Source organism: Manis javanica, chromosome 4, assembly GCF_040802235.1.
Source record: "Manis javanica isolate MJ-LG chromosome 4, MJ_LKY, whole genome shotgun sequence".
NCBI classification, from domain to species: domain Eukaryota; kingdom Metazoa; phylum Chordata; class Mammalia; order Pholidota; family Manidae; genus Manis; species Manis javanica.
Window position 1 is genome coordinate 161289526 of NC_133159.1, and position 27402 is coordinate 161316927.

The 27402-nt window shown below is 40.9% G+C and overlaps 1 protein-coding gene across 6 annotated transcripts in view; it reads right to left on the minus strand.

The window, feature by feature from the left end:
• The window catches only part of STAT3 (signal transducer and activator of transcription 3), a 56852-nt gene extending 31711 nt beyond the window's left edge, over positions 1 to 25141 (minus strand). For 2 of the 6 annotated variants that reach the window (XM_017643737.3, XM_017643738.3), the window contains exon 1: positions 21920 to 22154. The gene's annotated coding sequence lies outside the window, so the exon portion shown is untranslated. Of the gene's footprint in view, positions 1 to 21200; positions 21254 to 21919; positions 22156 to 25036 lie in introns of those variants that run through there. The other 4 variants (XM_017643736.3, XM_073235611.1, XM_017643739.3 and 1 more) reach the window with 4 other exon arrangements.
• Positions 25142 to 27402: the final 2261 nt, after the last annotated feature.

The following is a 27402-nucleotide window of genomic DNA, read 5'->3' on the forward strand; positions in this document are numbered from 1 at the left end:
CCGATTTTGTGCGTCACCCGTCACCTGGTCTCCCCACTTTCTAACACTTCTACTCCTCCAAACAGACACACTCCTCGGAAGCAGTGCGGTGTGAGGCCAAGGCCACAAGAGACTTTGACATTGGACGGGCCTGGGTGCAAACCCTGCCTGCCGTTTAACAGTTATTTGTTTTGAGGACATTACTTAACGACTGAATGGGCTTCTTCTTCAGGGAAATGGGGAAGTGCCCCTCTTAGGAGGGATATGCTGTCAAAGTTAAAGAAGATAATGAAAGTCTGGCATCCCTCCTAGGGGTGCTGGGTGCACTGTCCTTCTGTAGGGCCCCTCCCCCACAAGGCATCCCTTTCACCACTATTTCTTATGCTAAATCAGACATTTCTTATGCTGAATCCGTGTCCTTAGTGCCCTTAGAAACAGATTAATTCATCAGATTAGCCACGGTAAATGATAAAGTCAGCTTTCCCTGCTTGTAAAATACAAACACTGTAATGAGCCTTTGTAGCATATCCCGAGGGGGCAGCTCCTCAGGCTGACTGGTAGACGTGTGTCAGGGCAGAAGGCCCTGATCAAACAGCTCCATATGTAATTCTCCTAGGAAGGCTCAAGGTCCTAAGAAGGCTAAAGGTAAAACATTACGTGAAATTCAAATGAAAGACAAAGATGAAAAATTAGAACCTTGGTTTAAGAGCAATCTAACTAACGGATGATTACTGATCATATTTACATAGCACTTCCTATGCGCCAGGCACTGTTTTACGCATTTGATGGATATTTATTTATTCATTTTGTCCTCACAGCAACCCTGTGAGAGAGATACTATTTTTATCCCTATTTTACAGAGGAGGAACTGAGGTACAGAATTTTAAGTGATTCCCCCAAGGTCACACTGGTAAAAAGGCTCTTAACCACCATGGGTTAGGGTTAACTTTAAGAGGTGAAGTCTATATACAAATCTGCACTAGACTATGCTAGAGTGAGAGTTTTCACTGATTTTTAAGTAAGCCACTAGTCAATCATGATATTAGGCCAAGGTGATCTTATGGTATTTGAGCAGACATACATTGTGCTGACTAAAGAATCTATTAGTCCCGCTGTAACTGGCCCAGAATCACAATGAGAAAGATATTTTAACTGTATCGCAATTGAAATGGCACACCAAAACACAAACACATTCAGGGAGGGGCAACAGGGTGTGAGGGGACATTGATTTTGAACACTGTGCCCAGTGAGATTTGAGGGGCAGGAAGTGGGTTTAGGAGAGAAAAAGATAAATTACAGAGGAGTTACTCTTCAAATACTTGGAGATCCATAACTGAAAGCATAAACCACTGCAGAACCGGAATCTGTTTCCCCACATGTCTCCCCAACTCTGTCCTCTGGAGTAACCCCCTCTACAGGGCAGACATTCCCCATCCTGGCTACAAATCAGAATTACAAAGGCAGTGGTTGTTTTTTAATACAGGTGCCTGGGAACCAAACCAGATGCCAAATTAGAATCCATGAGGGAACAGGTATTAGTATTTAAAATTCCTCAGATGACGCTAACATTCAGCAAGACCAAGAACCTGGAATTAGAGCAGAGATCAGGGCTCAACTCTGGGTGCACATCAGAAGAGGCCAGTGCTGGTCTTCACTCCAGATGTACTGAGTAATGACCTCCAGGATGGGGCCCAGGCAGCTGTAATGAAGCAGAGCACCCCAGAGCCTGTGGCAAGACTTGGCATGGGATGAGGTGGCTCTCATGTAAGCCACACTCAGAAATATGACCTCTCCTCCAAACTGCTTTGAAGAGGACATCTTCCAGATACCTTATGGAGAGATGTGCTGGTGGGGAAGGCAGTACAGCACGGAGAAGTAATGACTCTAAAGCATCTTACTGCACTGATAGGCAGTGACTGCAATGGGGTGAGGGGACGGACTTGATAATATGGGTGAAACCTTCATAAGATTGTGTGTGTATCAATGATACCTTAATTTAAAAAAGAGAGAGAGATGTGTTGGGCTTGGTGATAGTGAAGGGCAAAGGGGACTCAGAGAAAAGGAGGGGCAAGGGACAACCTCCCAGGCTCCTGTTGCATTCGGTGTTCAAACAGATGTTGAGAAATGTCACAGCAGTAATTCTGAAGTTGGGAGAGCACCTGGGCTAGGTGGCCTCCAAAGACTATTGAGTCCATAAATTATCAGCCTGCTGGATGCCCTCAAGACATTAAGAATAAATGTGTGGTAAAAACAGCACACTGATATTGGGCCAAAAAGGGTCCAGGGCTTAGACTCCAACTGACTGACAAACCCCACCACTCCCCCCAGAAAGGGAGTGAAAGACAAAGACAAGCCAGAAGCCTCAGAGCAGAAACCCAGCCGGGCCACCTTAAAACCCCACTGATGACTCTGCATTGTTCTTAAGCTGAAGAACAAAGTATGTCATATTAAGGCAGAATAGTTCTGTGCTTAGAGCACAGATCCAGGAGCCACTGTGCCTAGAAGTGAACACTGTCCTTGCCATTTGGATGAACAGGAGCGAGTGCCAGCTTGTGAGCCTCTCTGTGCCCCAGTTTCCTCACTTATAGAAAGGGAAGAAACTAGGACTTACCTCACAGAACTAAATGAGTTCATGTACACAGAACACTCGTGGCACAACTGGCACACATCAGGTAAGTGTGAGTGTCACAAATGTGACTGACAGCCTGGCTGGCCCTTCCTTTCCTGCCCCGACTGGCACCAGCTTGCTGGCTCAGCTCCTGGCACTTATTCTGCTCTTCCCCCAGCTGCTGAAGAGCACCCCAGCCTCCTTCACAGGCCCCTCACAGGTCTTCCTTGTGTCTCATCCACAGTGACCCAGGCACTGTGACTCCAGAACCGTGCTTGTAACCACTGCACTGGACTGCCAGCGCGAGGGCAGGACAAGCCCTGGTTCTGCTCTCTGATGTGTCTTTCTCATGATCCCCAGCAACCAACACGGTGCTAGCTCATAAGAGGTACTCAAAAAATACATACTGGATGGATATACCACAGGTATAAGCCCCAACTACATCGAGTAAGGCAGATTCTTCCAAACAGGGCACTGCATCTAATAAGAATTATTCTGAGGAGCAGACCAACTCTTCCAGTTTTGCTGGAAAAATTCAAGGATGATCCTGCAGCGACCTCTCAGTAAAAAGTCTCGCACTCCCCCTGCTCACAAACATGCACCAACTTCTCGCTGTCCAATCCCCTGGTCAAGGCTCCCGACAGTTCAGCCAACTGTAGATACTTCCAGCTCTTCTCTCCAGCCTCCAGATGACTTTCACGTTCTACCTCCCTTCAGGTCATCTCCCCACCTCTACCCACCCACCCCTCACCCTCTGAAGACTTTGTTCCTTTCTCACAGATGCTCTTGCTTCAAATGCTTTCCCCTCTCCTTGAATCTGGCTAAGCCCCTGACAGTTCCAATCAACAGAATGACAAAAGTGTCAATATGCAACTTCCAAGGCTATGCCTGATCTACCTGTTTCTGTTGCAAGGCTCACTTTTCAGAACTCAGCCAACATCCTATGAGAAGCCCAAGGCAGGAGAGGCTCCATGGAGGCACCTGATCTATTGAGTCTAGCTGAGATCAGCCTTTGACTCTCCAGCACAGGAATCAGATACTGCATCCAAATGGTCAGGTCTTCCCAGCTGAGGCCCCAGACAAGCTAGCCCTGCTATGCCTGCCTGAATTCCTGCACACAGAATCTGTGAACATAATAAAGTGGTTGCTACTTTAAGTCACTAAATTTGAGGTGGTTTATTACATTTGGTGACTAGAACAGTATTTTTACTAACATAGCAGTGCAATACCATCTTTACAGAGAGTCCAACTTCCACGAAAAAAGAATTTGCAGTTTTAAAGAAAAATCTTTGCTATTAAAACTATTTTAATGTAAGTAAACCTCTTCTCTCCTCTATACATTCACTTTCTGAATGATTCATCCAGTCCTCCTCCTTCAAAATAATAGCTATACATTGACAATCCCCAAATTTGTATCTCCAATCCAATCCTTACTCATGAACTCCCAAGTCCTATATTTCTCTGCCTACTCAATATCTCCACTTGTATGTCTAACAAGCATCTCAAATTTAATGTACCCCAAACTAACCCCTTCATTAAAAACCTCTCCCAGTCAACTTCCCCTCCAATGTTCCCCATTTTAGCAGATGACAACTCCATTCTAGCACGCGCTCAAGCTAAAAACCTCAGAAATAATCCTTGACTCTAATCTCCCTCCGCTCCTCCCTCTCTTCCTCCTCCTTCCTCCGTCCTACTTTCCCCCCAACATCCAGTCCACTAACAACCAGTGCAAATCCTGTTGGCCCTATGTTCAAAATATATCTAGAATGTGAAGACTTCTTACCACCTCCACTGCTACAATCCTAACCCAGGCCACCACTGTCCCCTACCCAGCCTGCTCTACATCACTCAGCCCTGGTGCTCTCACCCTGTCCCTCTTAGTCTCCACATTGACAGACCCTTTAAAAATATAAGTCAGAACATTTCATCCCTCTGCTCAAAACCCACTGGGGAAAAAAAATCCAAACTCCTACTGCAGCCCACCAGATATGCTCCTGGATGCCTCTGACCTCCTCTTCCTCTGCTCGGCCCTTGGCTAACACCTGTCTCCTTTCTGCTGCTGGAACACACCACCCTCTTTTCTGCCCCAAGCCTTTGTACTTCCTTCTCTGGCCTGGAAAGCTCTTGCCCCAGGTAGCCACACGGCATGCTCCCTCCCCTCATTCAGGTCTCTGCACGAACTTGTCCCCTGACACCACTCTACCTAAAACAGCAATCTACTCCTGCTGAATGTTTCTTCACAGTGCATATCACCCTCCCAAAAACATCATGTATTTCTTTTATCTCCTTCCACCACCACCTGCTAGGAATGTAAGCTCATAAAAACACAGACTTTCTTCTTGTTCACTGCTACTTCCTCAGCACAGAGAGAATGCTCAAATATTTGTTGAACAAAAAAATGAAAATTAAGTAAATTTTTTAAAAAAATGTAACATACTTTTAGCACAGAAAAGACTGAAACACCTTAAGAAGGTAATAGCATAAACTGGTGTTCCTTAAGCACAAGCGAATTAGGTACAATGATTCATGCAAACTTATTCTAGGTGACAAAACAAATATAGAAAGCTTCCCAACAGAAGTTATATTAAAAGGTAGCCCTAAAGGAAAGTTTTTAAAAATATATAAGACTTTTCCTATAAAGCTGAACTGTTATATAGGATAGTCATTTCTCCTTAAATTGCAGTAATGAGACTTTAGCACCTTGTCATCATCTAAAAAAGGACATTTCAAGACATGTGTCTGCTGGAAGTATTTGAGTCTCTAAGAAATCACGCTATAACTAAATGCTGACATGCAGACACTGCAGTGAGGCCTCTCATCAAACATAAAACCACTTGGATGAGTAAATTTATTGAGAAATTTCCAAAGTGGAGACCCAACCTAGAGTTAACAGTTAATCTCTTTACAAAGTAAATCTATTGCCCACTTTTCAATGCTTTACCCTGAAGACACTTGGGCTCCAACCTGTTACAAAAAGCTTTTGTTGTTGTTGTTAACAGTGCTTAAAATATGTAAAATCCAACCTCCTCACTTTACAGACACGGAAATAGACCACTGCCAGGAGCATAGGGAACAACATCCAACAGCCGGCCTCTTGGACTTAGTCTAGGATTCTGTGCACAGCAATACGATGAGAGAGATAAGGAAGGGATCAAAGCCTTCAACTTTACAGGAAAAATATGGTTAGAAGGGGGAAAAAAGTCTGACTACAAAGAGAAAATAATCTATCCAGGCAGAAGAATAGGGTCACAGTTGTTATTCTCTTGAAGAGAAGTATTTTGTTGTTGGGAGTAAAAAAAAAACAAAAAAAGTTAGTCAAATAACTTAGCAGATGACCTTAATAGATAAAAATGCACAGAAAAAAAAAAAATTTCTCAGAGGTTTTCTTTTCTTATACCACCAGTTTTATTGTGATATAACTGACATATAACATTATATTAGTTTTAGGTGTATAAAGCAGTGATTTAATACACATATATATTGCGAACTGCTTACCACAATAAATTTAGTTAACATCTGTCACCTCATATAGCTACAAATTATTTTTCTTGTGATGGCAACTTTTAAGATCTACTCTTAGCAACTTTCAAATATACACAGTATGGTTAACTATGTTCTACATGCTATACATTACATTCCCACCTTAGAGGTTTCCTAGCCACCCTGTGACATCTGGGAGGCTACATGTAGAGGTGTCCTTGGTTCACTGAACATTTGAATGCCTCTTTACCAGATGCTTTGCCGAGCCTGAGGAACACAGAACTGGAAAGTTCACAATCCCTACCACAGCAAGAGGAATGTGCAACTCCAGGGGGGGAACACCTGGGACTAACTCCAAAATAACAAGGCGAATGGTGCTCCTGGAGTTGTGCAATCTGGTCCCCCATCAAGGATAAGACAGTCTGGCCTGAAAGAAAGGCAGACACATAACAAGACAGCTACATGCAAATGGAATAGTGCTACACCAGTAGGTATGTATTTTACATGCAACAGTGGCTATACAGGAGGGATGGTGATGCTACAGAGTAAAGAGCAACCAGTCCAAGTAGAGGGAACATACTAATGTGCAAACACAGGAGTGCTCAAGAGAACATGACACAGATCTTCTGCTTGAAGATGACCCAAAAGTCTACTATGTGACAGTAAAGCAGGGGCAATGAGTACAAAGCCACAAGGACAAAGAATGGTAAAGGAGATGACAGTGAACAAAATATGTGAATAAAATTCTGGAATCCAGCAAGTGGAGAGATGCTAATTGACCTAGCACAGCTGAGAAAAATGAAAAGTGTCTGCAGAAGGGATTTCCAACCAGAAGTACACTGTATAACCCCCCAAAAACGCCAAATTGGAGGTAGTTAAGTATGCTTGAAAGCAGGGATAAAAGGTTTGGCTGAAAATACAATTGGCTGGAAAATCTGCATAAATAGCATTTAGATCCCTCAGGTAACTACCTCTCTGAACCCAGCAGGAGGCACAATACTTAGTGTCTGTGGAAAGTCAAGTCTGGACTTGGGGACACCAGGCACACTTGACAGCAAGAGAGTCACTGAACTATAACAACAGATTAGGTGACAAGCCATAAACATCAGCTCCCAGAACCCTGGCAGCCAGGGGCCTCCCCCAATCACCTCCCTCACTCCCCCAGTGAAGCCCAACAAGCACATAAAACCATTCAACTTTAACTAAGAACAGAAAACTACTGTGCTTTTGAAGAAAACCTCCAACATGAGAGAGCAAGATGAGCACAAGAAAAGAGGAGCCCAGGAATCAGAGGATACTAGGAACACACAAAACCTTCACAAAACTATAAATAATAACCTCAGAGAGATAAAATATGCACATTAAATAGGAATAAAATAAGATGAAGATGAGGATGAAAATGGCAGCTGAAAAAAATCTCCTGAAACTGAAAATGGCAGCCAGAATTTGAAGTTAAATAAATGAGTTGAAAGAGCCAATGGAATCTCCTAGAATATAATGCACAACACAAAAACAGGAAATAGAAGCAGAGGGGAGACAAAACCCAGATGATCTGTCCAGAAGATCCAATACCTTACCAAAAGGATTCACAGAAAAAGAGAAGGGGAAAACGGTAAGGTGGGAATTATCAAAGAAATAGTAAGAATTTCCCTTCCCAGACTGAAAGGAACCCAACTAGTACTCGATCCCATGATTGAAAATAGACCTCCACTGAGGCACAACCTGTGAAATTTCAGAACAGTGGGAATAAGGTTGTACAAGCTTCCAGAGAAAGAACCATGTCTCTTGGAGAGGATCAGAAATCAGTACCGTATCAGATTCTCAACACAAACGCTTAAGGATTTGAAGCCAGTTGAGCCAACAATGCCTTCAAAATGATAGCAAATGATTCAATGCCCACCCAGTTGATCATTCAAGTGTGGAGAAAGAATGAAGATATTAGAGATACTCAATAACTGAAAAAATATACTTCCAATGCACCTTTTCTTGATAGCAAGTTACCAGACAGTGTGCTTCAGCAAATGAAGCAGTAAAGCCAGAAATAGGAAGACATGGGACCTAGGAGAAAGGGAATCCAACATATGAGAGGTGGTATAAGGAAACCCAGATTGCAGCAGGAGGGGTGGGGATGGGCCTGGGGAGTTGCCAAGAAAATAATGACTAGATGGGCAATGTGTTTAAGTATCTGAAGTAAACCACCAGGCATTTGAGACCTGCTGAAACATCAGGAGGAAGTTATCAATAGGTATAAGAAAACTAAACAAATGTTTGAAAATAAAAATGTTAACTCCATGAAAATACAAATATTTGTAAGTGGAAGGAAACATAATCACAGTATACTACCTGACTTGCCAGTGAACAATACTTATAAATACTTTATATATAAAATAAATTATAAATAACATAAATAAAAGATAGGATTAGTGGTTTAAAAATTATGACAATCATGTTGTGAGGCGTGATATGGCAAGGAATAGTGGGGGTGAAAGAAAAGAAATCTTCACCAATGTAATAGGAAAGTAAAAGGTGTCTCAAATTTGATGTATCAAAAAATAGCAGTGTGAAGCATATTTCTTAGAAGCATTAAGTCACCACCAGAAGAAAAAGCCAAATGCTGTGCAAGTGAGCTATCTTTGGGAAGCAACACTTGGAAGTGAGAAGGACTGGGACAGAAGACTGTTATTTTCAATGTCTTTCAATAGTCAATTTCCAAATTATTTATATGTATTACCTGGATAGAAATTAAAATTATATTTTAAAGTGAAAGGCTTAGTACCAAAATAAAATAAAATTGAGGTAACATCATTTTATCTTTTCTCAGAAGGCACCTCCTTACTACATTCATTCGCCCATTTATTTATTAAAAAAAAAAAGTAGTCTGGAACCGAGGGCAGGGTACTGAGTGGTGAAAAAGGACAGATGGGAAGACAGACAAGAAACTGGGAAGGGATTTGTGACTATGGCAGTAACGATGATGGGATAGTGAGTGACTGAGGCCAAGCTGGCATACTTCACATAGTCAGGGAAGGCATCTTGGAGGAAATAACTATTTGTTCCGACTTTCTGACTTTAAAAGGAAACAGACCATTTTATGTTAAAATCTCAGTTTGGAGTTTCCAGGACTAAAAACATAGTATAAATTCAAATCTTAAAATGGGCAGGCCTATGCTTAGGAATTCTTTTAGGAGACTTGGCAGGGCCAGTTCCTCACCAAGACTAAGGTCTTGTCCCCTGCCTAGAGTGGATGGTAAACTAGAAATCCTTAGTAACAGAGATAAGTGCCCTTCCCCATCCTTGTCATAGGCTGGTTTCTCTTTTTTTGGGGTGAGGTTCCATTTGATTTTTGCCTTTGAAGATTTCCCTAATTTTCTAGAGAGTTCAGTTTATCCAACATTTCTCGGTGTTTTGTACAGGAAGGTTTTCAGGGTATCTAGTCTACCACAGAGTGGGGAGAGAAGTCAGGATGAGACAAGGAAAGGAATTTAAGCAAACTTTAGAAGTAGAACCAACTGGGACTTGATGATTTAAAAAGAAGCAGACACAGGCAAGAACAGAGGAATTGAGGATATTCCTAGATTGTTGGAATGGGATAGATGGTGATTCTATTTACTTAGATGGGGAAAGCTGGGCAGGGAGACCGGCACAAGCCTGTGGTGAGAAAGCTTAAGAGTTACATTTTTGGCACGATAAACAGGAACAACTATAAGCTGTCCAAAGAGAAATGCCAAGTAAGCAGCAGGATACAGGAATCGGGGGCTCAGAGATGCCTGGGTTGGAGATTTGGTTTTCATTAGGATGGAGATGATAGTTAAAGCCAAAGTAACAGATGAAATAACCTAGGGAGAGAATATAGAAAAAAGAAAAGAAAGCCCCAGAGTTTTGAGGACTTCCACATTAGTGTTAAGGTAGAGGTTGAACCAGGAAGGAAACCGAAAAGACTAGTAAGACTGAAGAAAAACCAGGGGAATATCTTGTCACAGAAGTCAAGAGAAGAGAGTGTATTAAGAAAAAAGAGGTGTTTTTGGTGCTGTGTCCAATACCAATAAAAGGGCAACCATAATGGTGACAGAGGGCATCCAATTTGGCAATGCAGAGAGCACTCAGCACACAGTTCCTACTCCTTCCTTCCTTCAATCAGCCAAATGTTTCTGAACCCCAAGACAAATCCACCAGTAAGTCCACAAAGACACTCAAGCCACTCTTGTTACTTTTTCTTCCCTGGGATTCATTGAACTCAAGGTTCTCAGGACCTCCTGGAAGAATATCTTCTCACTTGTGTACCTTGATCTGAAAAGGTTTTAAGAAAATTAAATATATCCAAAATATACAAAGAACTCTTAAAACTCTCTCAAAATTAAGAAAACAGGCAACCCATTTTAAAAAAATGGGCACAAGATCTGAACAGGCACCTTACCAAAGAAGACACATAGATGGCAAATAAGGGTATGACATATGCCATTAGGAAATTGCTAATTAAATCAATGAGATATTACTACACACCTTATTAGAAAGGCCAAAATCCAAAACAGTGACACCACCAAATGCTGGTGAGGATGTGGAGCAACAGGACCTCTCATTCACTGCTAGGTGAGAATGCAAAATGGTACAGCTACTTTGAGAGACAGTTTGGCAGTTTCTTACAAAACTAAACATACTCTTAACATATGATCTAGCAATCATGCTCCTTGATATTTACCCAAGTGACCTGACACTTTTATCTACATAAAGCCCTGCATACAAATATTTACAGAGCTTTATTCATAACTGCCAAAACTGGGACTCAATCAAGATGTCCTTCAATAGGTGAATGGATAAACAAACCACGGTACATACAGACAATGGAATATTATTGTGCAATAAAAAGAAATGTGCTATTACTAAGCCACCGAAAGACTTGGAGGAATTTGAATAAATGTTAAGTGTGAAAAGACAGTCTGAAATGGTTACATACCTTATACCAACTATACGATATTCTGGGAGAGACAAAATTACTGGAGATAGTAAAAAGGTCAGTAGGTTCAAGGGGCTGGGGAGAGGGATGAATAGGTGAAATAGAGGGAATTTTTTAGGGCAGTGAAACTGTTTTGTATGATGCTATCATGGTGGATATGTGTCATTATACATTTGCCAAATTCCACAGAATGTACAACAGAGTGAACAGCTAATGTAAACTATGGATTTTAATTAATAACTATGTATCAGTATTGGCTCAACAATTGTAACAAATGTACCACACTAATGCAACATGTTAATAACTGGAGAAACTTCGGAGAAGAGAACAGAGTGGGTATCTGAGAACTCTGTACTTTCTGCTCAATTTTTCTGTAAACCTAAAACTGCTCTTAAAAAAGTCTATTAATTCTTTAAAGGTATGAATTGAGCTTTATGAAAAATATTTTAAAAACATAAATCTGACCCATAAAGTTTAAATGATATTCAAGATAGAAGATAAGTTACCTCCCCAATTAAACAAGCTTTTCTAGGAAAGCCTTATCAAAATGAATAATACATTTGGAAAAATAAATGACCTCATCGTACATCATAGTTTTGCATGATGTGAGCACTCATCAGAAAACGAACACCTGATCTTATCCACTACTCTCCACACAAGCGAACGTTATGCAAAAGCTCACTTACTCATGAAATTATAATCTGACAATGTAAGTAAGGTAGAAGACATTACTTAAAAAGAAAATAAATACTTACAAGGAAAATAATGAAGAATTTAGAAACTATTTCACTTTGCACTGAGGGTAACTTGTGATCTAAATTCTAAATCCCTACAGAAACTGGCCTGAAGCATGAACTCACATTGGATCTTCCAGTCAAGAACTCAGCCATGAGAACCCAGAGGTGGCCAAGATAATGTCACAATGTTATCAAGTAGGTGGTTATTCCCATATTACAGATAAGGACTGAAATGTTAGGTGACCACATAGATAAAGGTAGAGCCAGAAAACAAATTTGGACTTTTCAAACTCTCAAGCTAAATGAGTCAAATATCTGCTTCTAAGTCTTATCTCTGCTGTGTGATCTCTGATAAGTAAACTTCTCTTTGAACTTGTTACACAATTACAAGAAGAAAGGGAGAGCTTTACTGTGTTACATATAATAAATGAAAGTTAACTTTATTATAAAGACAGGTCTGAACAAAATAGCAGTAGACTCCTAGATACCAAGAAGAGACTAGTTGTTAGCAAAGGGGAAGGGTTGGGGATTAAGGAAATCTATAATTCGCAATCACAATATAAGTAGGTCACGGGGATGGTAGTACAGCATGGAGAATACAATTAATGACTCTACATCTTACTAGTTGATAGACAGTGACTGCAACGGATGGGGGAGTGAGGTCTTGATAATATGGGTGAATGTTGAACCACTGTGTTGTGCATGTGAAACCACTGTAGATCGTATATCAATGATACTTTAACTTAAAAAAAATAGAATAAAAAAAAGACATGTCTGAAATAGAACACTTCTGATAGAATTTAAGGATAATTCTGGTAAATAAAGTCAATCCAAGCAGTCAGAACTGTTTTAATATGTTCATGGATAGTCTATCAAAGCCAGACTGAATATTAATCTGATAAAGTCATGATTCTTTTGATAGTCATAATCCAGTCCTGATTACTATTCAGGCCCATAAATACTAACAAGAGTAAACAGAATAAAAAGAAATCCCCAAAACATTTTCCTTAGTAGACTACATAGCTACTCCACCATTTACTTTTATCTCCAGAACAGTAATAATTTCTAAACCATGTGAACAGACTTTACTGATCTGAAAAACACTTTATAGCTAATGGTCCTTTAAGAACAGCATTTCTTAGACCAAGGACCACCTGCATCAAAATACCTGATTGCCTGCTAAAATGACCCTACATCTACTAAACCAGACTCTCTGGGGCAGAATCATAGAATCTTTCTCTTTTTCAGACAAGTACACCAGAGGTTCTTAAGCTAAAGCCTTCAGATAAGCACTTCTCAAACTTCTGCTCTCAAAACCCCTTCATGTCCTTAAACACTGAGGACCCACAAAGCTTTTGTTTATGGAGGATATATCTATTAGTATTTATTATATTAGGAATGAAAACTGAGAATTTTAAAAATATTTATTTATTCATTTAAAAGATAATAAACCAATTGCATGTTAAAATGAATAACACTTCTATGAAAAATAACTATATTTTCCAAAACAACAAAAATTTAGTGTAAAAGAGTGGTAGTGTTAAAGTTTTGGAAATTTCTCTAATGTCTGACTTAATAGAAGACAGCTGGATTCTCAGCTCTGTTTTGTAATCAGTGTGTTACAGTGTGTTGTGTTGGCTAAACTATGTGAAGGAAATTTGACCTCACACTAGTTGGAAAAGGGAGAATAACCTTAATAGCCTTTTCAGATAATTTTGAATATTCTTAATACCACACCAAACTTGTCGAGTGGTAGTTTCTTAAAGGTTTGATGCAGTGTGGATTCTGAAACCCTATCAATGTAATTTTCATACTCAATTACATTAAGATTCATTAGTCTGTCTTGCATTTTGAAGAAAGTGTTTTCCCATGCATGATTTTGTAATGTCATGCATTAATCATTTGGAAAACACTATTTCAGAGATATAGCAGACCTTCCAAATGTTGACACATTTCACTATAAACTATCAAAAAATCATATTTGTTGCCATCAAAAAATTATATTCATTAATAGTGGGAAGCTGTCCAACTTAGAGCAGTGAATACAAGTTTTCTCAAATTCTAGTTTTCACTGGCAACAAATATTGTCAGTTTTTTCCTTCAGGAGACAGGTTCCCTTCTTTCATTTTTGAGAAAATGTCTACCAATATCTCAACTGGTCCATCAGTCATTCTTTCAAATAAAAATGGTGTTTCATGAAAAAAGCAGCTAGTTTGAGACTCCAAGTCAATTTCACAAAAGATTTTCCTTGAGACAACCATCACACTTCTGTATGCAGCAGGAGTGTTTTTATCCTTAAGTGAAATCAGGTTATTTTTCTGTGAGTGCACTAAATACCATGATTACTAGTGTAAGTGCAGAAGACAAGAAAATGACACAAATATTTTTATGTGTTATGAAAACAGTTTTGGTATCAAAGACCCCCCTGCAAAGATCTCAGGGACCCCCAGGGATCTGTGAACTATACTCTGAGAATTGCTCCTATAGACAACTCAAACAGAACCACCAAGGAGCAATCCATCCATGGGGACAATGCAAAAAAACAAAAACAACCTCTGAACCACTTGCCAAAGTAGTAGTGGTGCTTACACAGAACTGTTCTGTTTTAGGATGGAGTAGGTGAAATTAACAGAAGCTGGGCTCTGACATCATAGGTACATGAACAGCAAGCTTTAAAAAAAACTGATGGGGCAGAGGGGTGGTTTGCAACAATTCCTATTTGACCAAGTGACAGACACACACTGGGCTTTCATTTAATGAAGGAGATAGACTTTTCCCTGAATTTTAAGTTTAAGTTTAGAAAGAAAAATGTGCACTCTGTTAACTGAAAAGCTACATTTCTTAACAGTATACCTATTATGATCAAAACATTTAAAGCATATATGTACAGAGCTATTCATATATGCCCAAAGATAAATATGAAGATATTTACATTGTTTTTCTGTCTTCAGATTCTGCAAACCATCTATGCCTATCATTAGGAGATTAATTAAATAAATTATGACATCCATAGCCTGAAATACTACTAGGCAGATCTTAAAAACATAAAGTGGACACAAACATATTCAGATGGAGTGTTTCCTAAGGTGACAGAAAAGCAAGAAACAGAGTTATGTGTATAATGTGCTACCATCTGTGGAAAGAAAAAATAGTATGTACACACTTGAAATTGAAATATGTATACACTTGAAGTCACTCTGGAAAGATAAGAAACAGGTAAGTACCTATCCCTGGGAAAGAGTTCAGAGGATGAGGTGAAGAGACTTTCCATTTTCCACACACCTTTTTGTACTAATGGTTAATGTAAACTTTTCTAAAATACTGTTTTTACAATAAAGGAAATTGGAATCTGGAACTGAAAAACAGAACTGATATATGCTTGCTGCAGATTTGTGGCTAAGACTAGCATTCATCTTTTCTAGGGCAAGGGGAAGAAGTTTGACCCAGATTCCATCTTCTCTATCCCTGCACCTCCAGCCTCATTCTCCATTACTTGGGAAATAGTCTCACTGGGTATAAAAGAATGGTATTCTCACTGTAAAGCTTAGGATAAACTGAGGTCGAAGTATAAGAATCATACAGCTGTATACAGGGCACTTCTAACCCAGGACACCTCAATATTTCTGCAGAAACAGGATTTTTTTTTTAATTAGTAAGCTTTATTTTTTAGAGCAGTTTAAGGTTCAAAGCAAAATTAAGCAGAAAGTAGAGAAAAAAACCCTGTTCCTCAACTGGCACAATCTTCCCTGCTATCAACATCTGGCAGCACAGTGGTACAGGAACCTTGGATGGCTCCATGAATCTAGGATTCTACAACACAGTAATTAGGACCCTAAAGTGTCCCACATACTTCGACCCCCTTACAGTCCACTCTAATGCAAAGGGACAATAACACATAGGATTAAGAATAAATATTGATACTCAGCTTCAGAATGTTTCAATATCCCACCTGTCCCATGCATAAGACAGTTTCCATCCTAATTATAATTTATCTTGATTAATGTTTCAATAAATTCGCTTTAGTAAACATACTGATAAAAAGAGGCCCAAATACAAACTAAGATTAAATATTTATTGTGTTTAAACCACAAGTAGAAAAAAATTTCAAAGCCAACTATTTTAATTTCACTCAATGCAATATTGCGCTTTGTTGGTTTATAGGAGAGGTAATTACACAGCTAGCATCTGGGTTTTGAGGATTATAATTTGGGTGGGTGGGCTGGAGAAGGAGGAAGAAGGGAGAAACAAAAGAAAAGTCTAATGCTTTAGATCCTGTCAGAAAAACTGTTTGCTAAACAGCAAAAGAAGATTAGCATGAGAAAAGATGCAACAAACAGTTTAGGAAGCTTTCACCTAAGCAGATGCTCAGATTCAGACTCTAATCCACCAACTCTCATAATGAGAATGAGAAATCAGGATATGAAAACTAATAAAATCAACCAACAAAGCAGGAAGACAGGTGGTTAACACCAGATGAAGCAGGGTTTTCCTAAATTGGGCCTACCTTCGCTCATCTAAATCAGTTTTCAGAAATGGCTTCTACAAAAACTACCCAAACATCCCCCTAATAATTTGCACTCCTCCTCCACAATAGGGGTGCCATTTATTTACGAGAAGGTTTACTTTCTCTTTCAAGCTTTGCTGGCTTCCTCCTGTCCCACATATGGGCCAGAAACAACTGGGAGGCCTTTTCTTTCCTGCCTTCTTGGATCCCAAACTAGAGAACTGGTGCAAAAGAACCTGTTTCAAGATGAAGCTGAGCGGTTCTTCTTCACCACAAGGCTATTTTGAATACAGATGAGTTTGCCAAGTTACAGGACAGGAAGCTAAAGCTCTACTCCTGGAATGAAAACACAAGCATGCATACACACACACACACACACACACACACACGAACACCAAAGTGTATGATAATGTACAAATGTCAAGGGACAATCCCCTCCCAGCCTCAGAGATCACTCAGTCCACTTGAGATGCTGTCTTAGCCCTATGCTGTACCCTGTCTCACCCTCCTTGTCTGACTCCGCTGCCCCTCATACCTTCAATAATATCTGTGCTTTTAGTGTCATGAAGAACTCCAAGGGACTGTTTCAATTCCTAAGTGACAATACATTTTTAATGTGTTTATATGTTGAATACTACTTAAAATAAATAGGCAGCAATCATAGCTTTTGGAAGATGCAAAGAGACTTATCACAGGGCATTCACATAAACAGGAATTTATTATGGTTTGCCTTGCCTATTCCTTTAACACGACAGCCTCCATCTCCCCACCATAATGAAAACTGCCCCCCTCCCTGTTCATTTAGTTTTTTTCCTATTAGGTTAGAATCCCTCAATTGCTCCTTCTTTCTTTTGGGTCATTCATGGCTACCATGAATCATAACTTGCCTGACTTTGTAGTTAGATACTGCAGTTTTTAATCATTGTAATTATTAGCACTCAAATTTGAGCTGTCCACTTGGTACTATGCAAAGTACTTTATACATTATCTTTCTTAATCCTCACAACTCCCCTGCAATCGGACCTGGTATCTGCATTTTATGGATAAAGAAAGTGAAACACAAAAAAGTTAAAGCAACTGACCCAAGATCTAAGAGGTAGTGCATCTGGGATTAAAGCCCCAGGAACCTGACCACATAGCTCCTGTAGCAACTTCAGACCAGGCAACACCACCTAAGTGTTTCAACACCTCGAAAACAGTTACCCTAGAAAAGCTCAAAATGTAAGTTCCTTGTCTAATATAGTTAAAAGGTCAAAGGTCAAGTAAAAGTTCAATGATTAGCAAAAGTCATTTATTCTTACAGATGGAGCTAGCAGAAAGGAAAGCCAGATAATACAAACCTTATTTTATTTGAGGGACAGATTTGCCTTCCTTATTACCCTTTTATTAGGCTGTTAGAAATAAATTTGTAATAAACATGCCCAAGATAAATTGGTAAGCAGAAACAGGTGCAAAAAATCTGAAGAAATACACACCAAATTATTAACAGGATATATGTAAAATACAGTTTATATTTCTACTAATTGAATTCTTTTTTTACAATAGCATGAATTACTTTTGTAACCAGGACAACTTACTTTAATGACATTTGAACCAAATTAATAACAGAGGAGAGGGCTAAGAGCTATGGCTCAGCAGTGTCCTTTCCCCTCAGCTTAGTTCTCCCAAATTAAGAATTTCCATGTACAGGTCCCTGAACACACTATGCTGTTTTAGGCCTCTGCACACTCATGTTCCTTTGGCCTTGAATGCAACTGCTCACCACTCCACTTTGTTGGGAGAATTCCTATTCATCCTACAAGATCCTATTCAGGTGTTCCCATCTGAGAAAACCCCTTTACGATAGAGCCTTTTTCTCACCCCTGAGGAATTAATCTCTTTTCTTGGACATGTAATAAAAACCGGAACTTATGGAGTTCATACTGTGTGCCAGGTGTTTATGCTAAGCTTTTTACCTGCATTATCTCACTGAATTTTCAATAGCCCTAGAACATAGGTACAGTTATCCTCTCCTTTTACAGATAAGAAAACTGAGGCTCAGATTCTGATTAGGAAGTGACAGATACAGGATCCTAACACAGATGTGTGTGACTCCAGAGCCTGAGCTTTGAACCACTACCCCATCAACTCCCCTACTCTAAGTCCATACAGACACAGCACACAATGTGGCCCCCACAATAATACCTCCAGTTCCATGAAAACAGGGACTGTATTTCACAATTCTTGGGTCCCACCTAGCATAATAATTGGGTCTCAATATAGGTTTGCCAGTTTGACCTAAGAGTTGTGGTAATCCAAACATGATAAATGAGAAGTGACCAGAATAGAAATGCTTTCCTCCACATGCTATTTCTTTTAAAAACTGGAGATGTTTTAAACAATTTACCATCAAAGTACCATCTGGCCATCCTAACTAAAGTGTATCATAGTAAGCCAAAGTACCTAGCAACAAACGTGTAGCCACAATATTAATTCTTTGCACCATAACCAACAAAGATTGATGCAGCCCAGCGATGTCATCCTACCGGATCTCACCAAGGCTGCTCCAGGCCAGCATGAGTTCTTCAGGATTTGGGGATGTCTCTCAAGTGCTCTCTTATATTTTTTATGAATGACCCAAAAGTTACAGCAAAAATTTTTAAATAGAGAAGATATAAAATGTGAGTGGTCATTTGTAGCCAATTAAAAATTCTCAAAAAAACATTTTTGCACATAAGCACACAAATCTGGTAAGTCAGGACACTTCTCTTTGGGTGCTGGCCATTTATAAGGTCAGCCTCAATGACTACTCCCCTGGGGCACAGGCCATGGGCACTGACTGACTTTGTGCAAATTAACCAACATCAGGCAGGGTCCTGACATATAACAGGAATTCCATAACCATTAAACACCAGTACTCAGCCTCAAAAATCCTTAAAATCTTCTGCAACAAAAGGAGAGAATTAAAATTCCTTGGTCTTCAAGGGCTTTAATAAATAGGTATGCCTCCCCTAATTTACCATTATCTTCCTAATCTACCAGGATTTTGTTTGTGCTGTATCACCACACATCCCAAATTCTTTTTCTCTCTCAAATTCCAACCATTATTTGGTACCCAGATCAAATCTCTCCTTTGGTCATGAGACCTCCTAGACTACTCCAGATCTTATAATGTCCCCTTCCTCTGATGACTGTAGTGTTAGTGCAACACCGTCCAAAAGAACACCCCATGATAAGGGAATGTTCTATAGCTGAGCTGTATGTATTTTTAATAAATAATAGCTACCTTGCTGGGCTACACAGGCTTAATGTCTCACCAGTTCTTAGAGGATAAAATGTTACATTGTATAGACAAAGCATTTACCAAGTCCCCTTAGTAGACTGCAAATTCTGTGAAGAAGACAACTTTCACAGAGTAGCAAAAATAAGGATTTGCTGATCTGTACACCAGCGGGGCGAAAACTACAAGGTAAAAAGGTGTGGGACTTTGCATCTGGAATGATGGTCACTATCTCTGCCTCATCTCACAACTGAATGTCAAAAGACACACAGAGACAGGCAGAAGGCAACTTGCCAGAGACACAAACGATCAGTGATCAGGCCACAAGGAAGTCTGGTTTAAATGATACTTTAGGTCATGACTGTTTACCACTCACAAGCTTGCCTAAATAAATAAGTCTTTCATTAGCAAACAGTTAAATCTGATAACAAATTATGCCAACTAAAAACTTCCCAAGTTAGAATAGCAGTTAGATAGAAAAGTAACTTAAGTGAACCCTATTTGTACTGCTTTTTTCATCTGTTTATTAAATATCTCCCTTGGAGTCTTACAGCCTAGTGGTGGTATTTCACTGTCCAGGTATATATTAGAATTTCACTGACACTTCTCCCAGCAGGGCCTATACTCACCTTTAAATCAAGATCTAATACTTAAGCACAAATAGTCAAAAGACCACAAAATATACAGAAGGTATGAGTTAATCCCTATGGTTGCCTTAGGTAAGCACCTTGTTTTTTGGCCTTAATTCCCTTCTCTGTAAAATGGGGTTCATGTTATGAGAACTCTCTGCCCTTTGTAGGTCAAGTTATAGCTATGGCTATTTCTTAATGTTATTCTTCCCCAAAGTACTACACATAAAAACAAAAGATTCATTAATTTGCTAGTGGTTCTTTGTGGTGGGTGTGCTAACAAATACAGAGTCTAAAATCAACCCTCCAACATCAATAATTCTTTTTTTTAATTCCAGACTTCTTGCCCCAACCCACTATGCAAATGTCTGAGTGAAAATTCTGCTGGCACTCCAGTCTGGCACACATAGTAAGGAAATAAATGTGCTGACTCCTGGAACACGGACATATTTAAAATAAAATAAATAGAAAATGGGCTAAATCAAGTCATAATACAGGGTAAATCCATATGTAGAAGATTGAGATGACTTTCCACTCTCATTTATTCAAACCAATGCTTTACCAGCACAGCCAGCCAAAAAGTTACACCATACACAGAATATACTCTTTAGATGCACACATGATAAAAAACAAAACGAAGAACTGCAGGTACACATTATACACATTTTTAATAAGAAAAAGGGTGTCAATATCATACACCCACTTGACATTAACACAGAGGGATGTGTACTAAACATGGATAAAGCACCAGAATGACGTTCTGAATTTTGCTAACAAGCTCAAACACCCCCCATAAACACAGGTAAAGTTTGTACACATGGCTTAGCCAAAGCCAGTCTGTCTTTGTTTCCCTCTCTTCTGCATTTACCCAAGATCTTGGCTCTAAAACAAAAACTCCCACTCTCGATTGGTTCATTCTGTCCTATGCAATTAAGCAACACCACAACGAAGTAAACGCAAGCACTCAATTATTTATCTTCTGGCTGAATTTACCAGGTGTTTAAAAAATAACAATTCAAGAAAGAAAGAGATTTATTTCTCTCTAGAACTGACCTGATGGAGGTTTTATTTTTTCTAGAAGGGGGAGGAGAAAAGCACGGCTTAACCTAGAAAAAGACGGGAAGGAATTTAGAAAGAGTACAAGACTGCCAATTTCTCTACAGGAAACTTGATTCTTATGCAATAATCCTACCCACAACCAACCCGTCCGTGAGGCTGTGGGGAAAGACACCTATACCTACTTCCAGAGGGGCACGGGTGAATCCAAAAGGAGTGGGAATAGGGCAAGGCCGAGGAAGTGGCTCAGCCGGGAGCCGCCAGGCCCCGCCGGGCGGCGCAGAAGCAGCTCTTCCCAAACGCCCCCCACCCCCGTGATCTCCGCCGGCGTGACAGTCGCTCCAGCGGCCAGAACGTCCCCAGAGCCTCAGGAAGCAGGGAACTGGGGGCTGTCCCTTACTCGAGCCACTCCCACCCTAGAGTACCCTCGCCCCATGGCCCTCCCCCTCGAGCCCATTCTCTCTCTTCTTTAGCGTCTCCCCTTAAATGAGAAGAACGAAACTTCCTTCCAGCACCCCCTGTCCCTTAAGAGGCCCGCTCCTGTCATCCCGGGGAGTTGTCCCTTCTGAGCGACCCTCCGTGTCTCTTCGTATCCCCCAGCCCACTACTCCCCCAAACACTTCAGAGGCTCCCGGCCTTTCGGCGCCCCTGGGGATCCCCAGGCCCAACAACCGTCACGGGGTGTGGGGGTCGGCCCCACCCTTCACCCCCTTCACCTGTTTCTCGGGCTGAGGCCCGACAGGCCGGGGCTGCGCTTGCGCCGGGGTGCGGGCCGCGGGGCTCCCTCAGGCCGCGGGGCTTCTCCTAACGGACGCGGCGAGCGAGCGTACAGCAGGGGTGCTAGTCAAAGATCCGGTTCGGGCTCGCTCCCTCCGCGGCGACGTCGGAACCCCAAACTCCCCCTCCCAGCCTACGCCGCTGCAGCTCCGGAAGCCGCTGAATTACGGCCCCTCCAGCCAATCCCCGCCCAGCCCCGACCCGGCCCAGACATGCCGCTCCTGCATAATTAATGAGACGGCCAGTTTTCTCGGCCATCCAAAGGCCTTGGGACGTGAACGGTACACCCCAAAGCCCCACCCGCTGACCAATGAGGAGATCCTCTGCGGAAAGGGCGGAGCCATGGCAAGGCTGGGAACGCCCCAGTGTTGGCTGTTCCGAGGATTAGAGCTCCTCCCTCCCCAGCAGCTGGGAAAGAGCCGAAGCCTTGGGCAGAGGCCCGGTGGGAGGGAGGGAAGATGACCGGAATATCCTGATGAAAACTCAGCTGAGTTCCTGGCAGCGCGTGACGTCAAGACACTTAAATGCCCCTGATGCGGCTCTCCTCTGCCTGCTTTCCCTTTTCCCGGCCCTTGGCGCCACGTGGGGGAGAGATTAGGAGCCACTTACCACGTGGGAATCAGCCAGTTAGTCCCCAGGTAACGCCAGATCCTTAAGGGGCCCAACGCCAGAATTGGGTTTCTGGGGACAGCAAGAAGAACATGGGTGACTCCCGCTTGCTTTGAACTTCAGTTTGTGCGTGAGTCGGGACACACACACCCGGAAACATGACGTGGAAATAGAGTAATTACTAGAGTGCGTGGGGAGAGGGTCGTAGATTAAACCCTGCCCTCCGTTCCATCGTCTTGCGCATTAAACGCCAACGGCTAGCACATTGGCCGGTTCACGGGAATGCAAAAGAGAATACATACGAAGATTGACACGTATACACATTATTTTTTTTCGTCTGGGTTGAAATACTTGAAATTGCCTGCCTTTTTGTTTTTCGTCTCACCTACTTCAAGTTTTACTGCACTGAAGCCAGTAGTTAAGAGGAAATGTAGACATTTTACCTTACAAAATAAAGTATGTATTTTGCATAATAGAGTGATTTGTGTGTGTACTGATACTATCAGGGTTTGGTTTTTTTTTTTAAACAACACCTATTTGTGTTTGTTGAATACAAAGAGGTATAAAGATGAAATCTTAAAAGGGGCCGGGTTATCTCACCACCCAGCTGTCCCCTGATGACAGTTTTTTCAATGAAACTAACACATGTTCGTGGTTAGAAAATTCAAACGATTCAGAAAAGTTCGAAGTTAAAAATGAAAATCTCCCCTTACCCCACCACTCCTTCTCCCCAAGGACAGCTGTTCTTATTAATTTCTGGTGAGAAGATCAATGACTCTTAATCTTTGAGAGAGTCACAGATCCTTCCAAGAGTCTGCTGGGGACTATGAATTCTTACCCCAGAAATTATATATCATAAACTTTTACTCAAAAATTCTCCTGGATTGCTAGATAAGTGAGACCCGGACAAAGACTCCAGATTTGGATATTTGGACAACCTTACATCCAAGTGAAAGGTGAGAATATTTATAGAGCTACTAGTAGGGTTGCTGGTGGTAGGATTGGGAGTTTCCCAACGCCCTTCTGTAGACCCATTCCCATCTGTAGTGTGTGTGTGTGAGTATGTGTATCATGGCATTCATCTTTATATTCACCGTAGGACAGATGTCCCCAACCTCTTACCTCACCTAAACTCTACTTTAACTGTGCTATCCCATGCAGTTGACTGCCTCCCTAATTACAGAGGGTCTAATATTTGTTTATTTATTATTTACAAAGCACTTACTCATTACCTCTTTCCTTTCTCACAACAATTATGGATAACAGATAGGAGAGTCCACATTATTTACTGACAGGAAACTAAGGCCAGAATAGTATGACATCAACCCAGTAATTCCACCTCTAGGAATTTACCTAAAGAAAACAAAATCTCTGATGCAAAATTTATTTCCACCCCTCTGTTTATTGCCACGTTATTTACAATAGCCAAGTATGGAAACAACCAAAGTGTCTGTCAATGGATGAATGAATGGGAAAAGAAGAGATGGTATATATTTACAGTGGAATACAATTCAGCCACAAAAAGAAAGAATCCCTGCCATTTGAAACAACATGCACGGACCTTCAGTGAAATAAGCCAGGTGGAGAAAGACAAATACCATATGATTTCACTTATATGTGGATCTAAAAAAAAACAAAATGAACACAACAGCAATAGATTCATAGACACTGAGAAGTGACTGTTGGTTACCATGGGGAAAGGGCTAGGGAAAGTTGGGTGAAATAGATGAAGGGGATAAAGAGCACAAAATCTCGATCAACATACAAATTAGCCACAGGGATAGAAGTACAATGGAGAATATAGTCAATATTTCTACAACATCTCCCTACATTAATAGTAACTACACTAGTTGGGATGAGCATTTAATAATGTGGATAACTGTCAAATCACTATGTTGTATATTTGAAACCAATATAATATTGTATATCAACTACAGTAAAAAAAACAAAAAAAGCAAATATATAAAAAAAGTAAAATGCTGTTTCAAAAAAAGAAAAATAGTATGACAATCTTAAGATTGCGAAGAGACTCAGAGGTATACCAGGTGGGTTCAGAGCCAGGTTTTTGGACTCCACATGCCATAACTTTGTTCCATCTTCTCAAAATCCTGCCCTCCTCCCTTGACTCCTCACCAGCAGGCCTTTATTTCTCTCACCACCCTCCCTCATATTCACACATACAATTTACCCCTGAGCCTATCCATTCCACCTACACAACCTTTCTCCAGCCCAGCTACTTGACTTAAAGACAGGCAGTTTCTCTCACTTAAGCCAATGCTTTGACCTCAACTCCCTCTTCCAGCTCTTACCGCCTCTATCCCACACACCTTAAGCTACACACTGAATTCATCATCTTCCTCCAAACATATTAACACCTTCTGTAACTTCATGCCTTTGCAGATTTTCTTCCCTCCACCTGGAATACCTTCACTTTCCTCATTCCTTACCTGAAAACTCTTACTCATTCTTCAAAGCCCTGTTCTAACATCACTTCCTTTGGGCTTTCTGAGATTCTTCCTGGCAAAGTAAATCTCTTCTGCTGGACTCCTCTAGTGGGTTGTGTCCCATCTTATATAGTATTCTCTGCCTTGCACTGTAATGTATCCACTTATTAGCCTACTTCCTGATAAAAGTAATAATTAACATTTAGTAAGTAATTACCATATTCCAGGAACTGTGCTAAGCTTTTTACATAGATTACATCAGCTGATGCTCATCAGAACCCAGTGACATAGGTACTACTATAGTTCTCATTTTCAACTGAGGAAACTATGAGTGAGAAAATGAAAGACTGGTCCAAGGTCCCACAGATAGAAACTACAGGCAAACTCAGAATGAGGATCAGATCTGGTTGACTCCAAGACCTGGACTCTGCCCAGATCTCCCTCTGAGTTTTAGGTTCCTGGAAGCTTGAACTCCTGTACGTTCATTTTCATAATCCCAGCATCTAGCCCAGAACTCACCTAAGCCTGAGTTAATTAAATATTAATATACATATGTTGGATAATCATATGAGCAAGAGTTAATACTTTATGGAGTGTTTACTATGCACTAGCCAGTGTTCTGAGCATGTATTACGTACCCATCTACTAATTTAATCCTTACAATAACCCCATGAAGAAGATACTGTGATTTTACAGATAAAGTAAATGAGGTTTACCCAAATTTAAGTGGCTTACCCAAGAACACAAAGCCAGTAAATGACAGAGTCAGGATTCAAATCCAAGAACGTCTAATTCAAGAGCCTGAATCACTGCTCTTCCTTGATTATATCTCCAAGCTTAACCTTCTTCTTGGATCCCCAACACAGGTTCTAAAGAGGTTGTGGAGGAAGATGAGGCTCCCACCTCCCACCCATCAAGCGACAGAGCATAGGAAGCCCAATCCATTCAAGCTCCTGGTGGTTTATAAACATGTTCACAAATGCTTTGACACTTCTCCCCTCTAAAGGTAGAGTCTAATTCCACCCCCTCAGTGACTTGCTTCTAATCAACAGACTACAATAAAAGTGATGCTTCATCAGGTTTTAGGTTAGGTCACAAAAGGGCTCATTTTTCTCTCTTGGAACACTCACCCTTGGAATTCAGCTACCATGTTGTGAGGAAGCCTAAGTTATATGTGGAGGCCACATGAAGGTGTTCTGGCCAAGAGCCCAGCTAAGGCCCAGCTAACACCAAGCTTCACCTGTGAATGAGCCTACCTCCAGATGACTCCAGCTCACAGATTTCAAGCCACCCCCATGAAGACCAAATGTAGCAGAGATGAGCCACTTTGGCTTAACCTTACCTAGATTACAAATTCACTAACTTCCCAGCCTGTTAATCTCTATCTCTAATAGGTTGTTTTCTGTGGAGCTTTTATCATAATTCTCACTTTATTGGTCTGTTTACAGCTTCTTACCTGTCTTCCTCATTATACAGTCAGTTCCCGGAAAAATGGATCTTGCCAGTTTGCTGCTCCTTGGTCTCCCCGGTGTGGGGCACATAAGAGTTTCTCAGTAAATACTTACTGAATGAATGGATGTGCTCTTGGTCCCACCCCACCCCTCTCTGAGCTTTATCAATTCTCTTCTCCCTCCTGACCTTTTCCATTTAATCCCTCTTTACTGTCTCTGAAAATTCTCCTTCTCTCCTATCTTGATCCTCAAGTTACCAACCTTTCCATCATAGCCCCCACGTCCTCATTCCCACTTGCTCCACCGGTGGCTTCTGCCTTCTTCTCTCCATAGAGCAATGCTCTTTAAGGCCACCAGACCTTTCTCTTCAAGAAAGCTGATGTCTTGTAAGTCATTTTATATAACTTTGCTCTAGAGTCTGGTACTGTTGATTATCCTCCTTCTTTTGTCCCTTGACCGTCACACCAGCTAATAGAAGCAATTGCGTTAACTAGAAAGCTGATGGGAGCTGAAGTGAAACACACTGAGTTTGAACCCTGGGTCAGACACAGGATAAACTGTGCAACCGTGGGCAGGTTTCTTAAGCTCTGTGAGCCATAGCATCATCATCTTTAAATACAAAACATAATTCTTACCTTGGTGAGTTTGCATTAAAGTGTTTTTGATTGGCAGATACTTTCAATTTACTTTAATTCTAAATTCCATCTTCTTCTCTCCCTAACTCTCTTCCTTGGTAAACTCATCTATTCCTAGTACCTCAAGGATGACCTCTTTTCTGATAATTCTTTTATGCTCTTATTAGATGCAGATGAATACCATACTGTGCAGCACACAACATATAGGATAATATGTGCAGTCCTGGCAGGGCCCACTGCTCAGCAGCCCATCTACACAGCAGTGGGACTCTGGGCCAACTGT